The following is a 6966-nucleotide window of genomic DNA, read 5'->3' on the forward strand; positions in this document are numbered from 1 at the left end:
TGTTGAAAATTAATTATCTGTTTAGAGATATCTATTTTGGACTATCGGTGAAGAATAACTATGATTATTGTAGAAATTGCATGAGAATTAAGTGAATTAAAACTATTTTTCTCATCCATTTGCATTAAGTATTGTAAATTAATTGACACATTGAAAATGTTGTTGTTTTGAGAAAAATGAGTGAATACCTTAGTAAATCTGGGTAGGATTGTAGTTATGGTATTAAATTGGCCTGTGTATCCTTGGTGAAAGTCCAGAAACTTACTCGGTTAGGAGTCGAGCCTTCCGGTTAATACCGGTAAAAATTATAAATTGGTAGTACTTGTAGTCTACTTGCAGACATATCCTAGAGATTCCTAGTGCTGTATCCATTGCTCTGTTTTCTATTGTAAAAAAAATAAATTCATGAATTGTGATATAACTTGACATTGCATGGTTTTGGAAAGAGATACAAAATGTTTTGGCACGAGTATTGCATATACATTCACTTTATAACTCTGTTAAGATTCATACATTGTGTTAAAGTATCTTTACTGGACTTTGGCTCACCCTATGTGGGAAAACCATTTTCAGGTGTTGATAATATGCCTCTGCCAAGGCAATAGCTTGGGAGGACTTGGAGCCGAGAGCTTCTATTTTTGCTATTGTTGTATTTACCTTGTATATACCCAGGGCTTTATTTGTATTGAGTTTAAACTTACTTTTGTTGTAATCAAGCATCGTACGTCTTGGAAAGTTGTAGCCAATAGGGCATAACATATGTTTAACTTTTAATTCATATATTTTGTTTATAACACATGCTATAGATTCAGGATTAGGGCTTATGAATGTATAAATGCATATGTTACTCTTTTGGGCACTTGAAGCATATAAATGGAAGGACTTTATTCACGGATTATAATGTTGTTTAATTAATCATTGCTCTCGGTTTATTGTAATTATTTCAGGGCGTTGCAAGTTATATATAAATAAAAAAATTTATGTCATGTGACTATCAATGTGTCATTTTCTGTCTAGTTTTTAACAGAAGCTAGTTTTAGAAGAAAATTGAAAACAAATTGATATATGCAAAAGCCAAAGTGGAAAAAAATTGAAATATGAAAGGCCAAAATGAAAAAAATAAAGTTTAAGATCCAAAATAAAAATATGACCAAACATAAAAAAAATAAAATATAATTTATCCTTATTTTAAAATTATTTTGTTCACACATTACCTTTTTGGAATTCTCCCAAAAAAGTTAGGTAGTCTCATTGAAGGATTTCATGATTGGTTACAACCTTTTACCCAAGACAAAGTTGTATTATAAGGGGGAAAAGCTATTTACATCTAGGTGAATTCAGGAAAAAAGTATAAATTCATTAAAAAATTTATAATTTTAATTATTAATATTTATAAAATTTTTTATATTTTAAAGATATTTTCCCTACTTTATATTAGAGGAAATATCACATCAATGAAATTTTGAAAAATAATTAAAAGTCAATAAAAATATATATAAATATTAATAATTAAATTTGTAATTTTTTTCATGAATAGATTTTTTATTTTTATTTTTTTTAATGACATCCATTAGAAATTAATAACCCCTTTCTATTATTTGCAAAAGGTATGAACTTAATCATTTTGATCAAAGATGCATCTTTACATTTTTTAGATAATTTTACATATATACAAGTAGGAAAATTCTATATGCACCCTAGTTATGACTTTGTGGTCTTAGTGTTTACACCCCTCAGAAATTCCCACCAGACACTTGGAAAGTACTGTGGGATGTGCAAACATGTAGGTTTGTTGATTGAATTAAATGCGGGAATGCCAGAACTTGTGAACGTAGTTCAAGGTGTAAGAATGTTTGACCATTTCTTACTTCTAACACATAAATGACTGTGTGTGACTTAGAGGAACCGCCACTAGTTCAGATCTTACCCTAATGAAGAGCACTTTTACTAAATTTGATAGGTAATAAAGATTGGATAAACTAAAATTGAACTTTCATTGATTGACAAATGAAATACACACTGCAGGAAAAATGATTTAGGCGGCGTTTTTTTAAACGTCACTTTTATTCATATTTAACGACGTTTTATAAAAACATCGCATATTCTCTTAATAAAACGACGTCGTTTTGGAATAGAAGGCGTTTAAAATGCCTCCAAACACATTGTGCCTCACGTGCCTATTTTTTAATCTCAGAATACTTGTTAAGGCTTTTGTAAACCCTTATTTTGAATCCTCATGCCTCTCTTGCTCACCCTCAATTGCTTCTGTACCTTGAGAGCGATTTTGATTCAGAGCGATTTTCTTTAAGATTCATATAGATTCATCAGAGCGATTTCGATTTGAAGCTTTGAAGCTCCACTGTCTCTCTCTCGCTCTCTCTCTCGATTCATCCTTTGTTCTCTATGATATCGTTCTGAAGCTCTGAAGCTCTGGGAGATTGCGAAGAGAGTAGAGGGGTTGAATTCGATCGCAGAGGAAGTGATCTCAAGAGAGGCTGTGCTTGATTTCTCAGATCGGTCTCAGAGCGATTTCGATTTTGAGATTCATCTTAGAGCAATTTCGATTTTGAAGTTCTCTCTCTCGATTTCGAAGCTTTACTGCGAGGTATTGATTTCTCTCTCTCTCTCAAGCTCTTCCTTCTCTTCTCTCTCGATTTGATTATTGAGATCTATTGTTTATTTGTGTTGTGTGTGTGTGTGTATATGTATATATATATATAAATGTTTTGTTTCTTCATTTTTTTCCCCCCACTATGTCACTGTTTAGTTTACCTGAAACTTTAGTTACATTTTTTTCTAACCTTCTGATATGTAAAGTTTTTATTTCATCAAGCTCCTCATTTATCACCTCTTCGTGCTTAGCATTTTTTTTTCTATGAAGAAATGATTGATTGGAAATCTAACAGTATAGATGTTCAATATTATAATATTATTCTTAACAAGGAGATTCTGAGACTGAAGTGATTGGGCTTTTAAAAACATTTTCCAAGAAGAAGTTGATAATATATTCTCTGGAGTTGTCAAAGGAATGGCACAAAACTGAAATTGGAAACAATCATGTTTTAGAGAAACCAAGCAAGAAAATTTATTTTTGGACATCACCTGTAAGGCCAGATAGCAAAATGTTGTATAAGGTAATTCAAAGAGTCAAAATGTTGGCTCTATTTGGCTTCCTCATGCCCTATAGACAACTTTATTTTAAAAAAAATTTTCACTTTCTTTTCATGATCTTAGTACTGATACATTTTGGCTTGGTGAATTTTAATGCCTGTTGATAAATAGACCACGTTGTTCTTGCAGTGGATTCAGTTTCCTCTTGGGATCAATTTATCTAAATCTGAGTCAGGTTGCTAGAGCCACCCAAAATTTTTCACCATCAATGAAGATTGGTGAAGGAGGCTTTGGAACTGTCTACAGGGCCCTGTTACCAGGTGGTCAGGTAGTTGCCATAAAACGAGCAAAGAAGGTAAGCTGCAGTTTTTTCTCATGGCCTAGAATATACTGTTTCTGCCATATTAATTTTGCTCACAAGATAACATTAATTTCTTGCTACATCTCTAAAAGGAGCTGTCACATTGTGGTGAATCATATAATGCCTCAAATCACAGTCTCTTCCCAAGTATTCTAATGACATAGCACCCTGAATGATTCTTTTGTTTATTTGATGTGATATATGGACAACATCATCTATATCTCCCCTCTGATTATTGATGATTGGTTAAAAATAAGAAAAATAGCTCATTTGGGAGTCTCTTACTTGTTGCATACCTTGCTTTAGCTTTGTACAATTCTTTGATTTTAAAGCATCTATCTTCAATTTTTGGTACCTAACAACGGATTCCACCTAAGCAATCACCCACCCCACACACACATTTCTTTTTTATTTCTGTTTTTCTTATTTGTAAATGACAATGAAGACCATTTAGTTTGTAAGAAGTCACATGCCTAATAATTATTGTAGTAAAGGAAAAATCTCTATGACACTCACATGAACACAAAAACATTACGGTGTTCAACAACTTGTCTGTCCATGGAATAGAGGGAGGTCAGAATCCACCATCAACAGTGAATTGTGATTACTTGAAACCATGTTTTGCCTCTCAACTCTCCGATGAAACATGTTTTTAACCACCCAAAAAACAAATTCTCTTAAAAGATTAGTGTACACACAACTGTGTTGGGTAAAAAGTGAAACTTAATTGCAATTTTGGGCTGGCCAGAAGTACTTTACAAGGCTTCCAATTTCTGAAATAGAGTAGATTGTAGAACTTGTAATTCAGCCTACAAAAACTAATATGTGATTATGAATTATGAAGTGGAAGTTTCTATAGTAGCTATGCACCTGATGGGCTTTAGTGAATGCACTATTCCTTTATACCTCCACATTTGCTGATTGTGGGCATGAAATGTATTTACTGTACTCATGGTTGTAAGTAGGCAGGAGAGCAAGGGCGCTCCCGTGTGCTGATTTTGAGCATTATTGAAAGCAATCATCAAAGGAAGCCAGCTATTGTATTTTTGCATAGCACACATAAGTGCAAAGAGTGGTTACGGCCATTGCTTGAGGTACCTATTTTGAGGTTTTCTCAGACCTGCAGTTTTCATCAGATTGACTTTGTTAACACAAGAGATCATCTTATATTTTTCCATTTGTTTTAGGCATATGCTTCGCGTGGATATATAGCTGCTGCCATTGATTCTCGTTACCATAGAGAGCATCCCAGCAGTATGACCACCTATCGAGATGTGTATTGAATACTGATATTTTTATTTAACTTTGCAATATGGGCCTGGTCAAAACAAATAAATAAATAAACAAAAGAAAAAATTTGTTCGTATTCTCTTACTATATGACCTACCACCTTATTCAGGCAAATAGTTTGGTGTTAGGCATGATCAAAAACTAAATCTGAGCAAGTAATATTCCGAAATGAGAGAATTTTGTGTTGCTGCAGTGAGATATGACTCCTATGGATTCTCTCATGTTTCAAATCTGAGAATGAGTTCATAACCCAGGTTGAGAACGACATTGTTGTCCCTAATATGGTTTTGCTACTATCATGCAGGCTCTCGTTTCATCATGGAAACAAGGTGATACAATGCCATTCATATTTGATATGGTAATTTCTTCATTCGTTCTGTTTTGAAACATATAGTTTGACAAGTCTGTAACAATATATATCAAATATTTCAGAATCCATTGTAATTAATGAATAAAAAAACTCAACTGAAAACTTTGCATTCTGCAGGTCTGGGACTTGATAAAACTGGCTGATTATCTTACACAGAGGGAGGATATAGACCCTTCTAAGATAGGAATCACCGGTGAATCGCTTGGAGGTTGGAACTTGGAAGAACAAAATTAAAAAAAAAAAAAAAACATAAATTTCATTGTTGCTATAACATGCATAGAGTAATTCTTAAATGTAGGAATGCATGCGTGGTTTGCTGCTGCTGTTGACACCCGCTATGCTGTAGCTTTACCAATAATTGGGGTTCATGTTTGTCATATCCAAAGTTGTATGCGATAAGTGAGGATTTCTTAAATCTTTGTATTGGACAATGGTACGGAAGAGTTGACTATTTATGCAATATGGTCTTCGGGCTTTCGATGGGCTATAGACCATGACAAGTGGTACGGTCGGGTTGACAGTATCAAGGCTGTTTTTGAAGGTGAGGCACAGAAAGACGGAATCAATTAATTTCAAACACAAAAAAGATAAGGGAATTAACTATGACTTAGTTTGTAATTCACTTCTACGTCTTTGCTCTGAAATCAGCAACTTTTACTACAAAATTCATTTTTGTGGAGGTTTCTCATATTCAAAATACTTTGATGTTGTTGATATTTGAGCACTTCAAAGTAAATTCCAACCTGTAGTTGTAACCATCCATAAGAAACAGAGTAATCAATGGTTAAACTGTAAGGACCTTTTGTAAATGTTTGCATAACTGACTCTTTATGGGACATGTGTCATTCGAAGTATTGAGCTTCTTGAAGCATATTTCTTGAATTGAATGCATCTATTGTTTTTGTGATACTACTAGTTTTTGGTTTCAGAAACACGGATTGATCTAGGGAAGAGTGCTATTGATAAGGAAGTGGTGGAGCAGGTCAGTTACAGTTCAATTTTATACATCTAAATAAGCTGCAATATTACCATGTATTTTTATGTGTTTATAGTTTATAGATGTATATATAAAATTATATAATATGCTAAATAAAGTGAATCTTATGATTCATGATTCACTATTCTCTCATATGCATATTTGTGAATGGAGGTCACCTTCTACATGTTTCTTTTTTTTTTATATTTTAATGTTTTGATGAATTGGTTTGCAGAGGATCCAACGAAGAGACCTAAGAGTATTGTTGATGTTAGATGTGGAATTGGAGGCAGTTCTAGATATCTAGCTAGGAAATATGAAGCCCAATGCCAAGGCATCACCCTGAGCCCCATCCAAGCCCAAATGGCTGAAGGTCTTGCTGCTTCCCAAGGATTAGCCAACAAGGTTTGTGTGAGCTTTATTATGCTTTCCACTTTTTAGCTGGTTTTTGAAAATGAGCAAGGGAGGTAATGGAAACCCTTAGTGTACCTATATTTCAGTTGAGTCTATGAGATTATGGTATCTCGCCTACCTCCATGGAGTATATGTTGTCTGCATCATTTAAATTATTCATTTTATGAAATCTCACTTACCTCTTAGAGTTGCTGTTATCTGCATCATTTAAATTAAGCTGTTGAAGTTTGGTTGGTGCATGGGTTTGAAAATTCCATTTGGTCCTAGTTAAGAGTATAGTTTATCATTCTTTCACTTCCTTAGAATAGGAGAAGAAAACTATTGCATGGAATAACCAATGCTCAACCGAGCCTCAGGGGAGGTTGATATTTTCAAGTATTGCTGTGGGATATTTCTGATTTCCATGCTACAATTATGACTGAAAATCAACAACCCCCATAAGAT

At 33.7% G+C, this 6966-nt stretch overlaps 1 long non-coding RNA gene across 1 annotated transcript; it reads left to right on the forward strand.

Moving 5' to 3' along the window:
• Positions 1-5056: 5056 nt before the first annotated feature.
• On the forward strand, positions 5057-6116 carry LOC114267070 (uncharacterized). The gene is made up of 3 exons (XR_014340057.1): positions 5057-5340; positions 5431-5673; positions 6062-6116. It is a non-coding gene; the product is annotated as an uncharacterized LOC114267070 (long non-coding RNA).
• The last annotated feature ends 850 nt before the right edge of the window (positions 6117-6966 follow it).

This window comes from Camellia sinensis, chromosome 9, assembly GCF_055761805.1.
Source record: "Camellia sinensis isolate YWXY chromosome 9, ASM5576180v1, whole genome shotgun sequence".
Taxonomy (NCBI): Eukaryota; Viridiplantae; Streptophyta; class Magnoliopsida; order Ericales; family Theaceae; genus Camellia; species Camellia sinensis.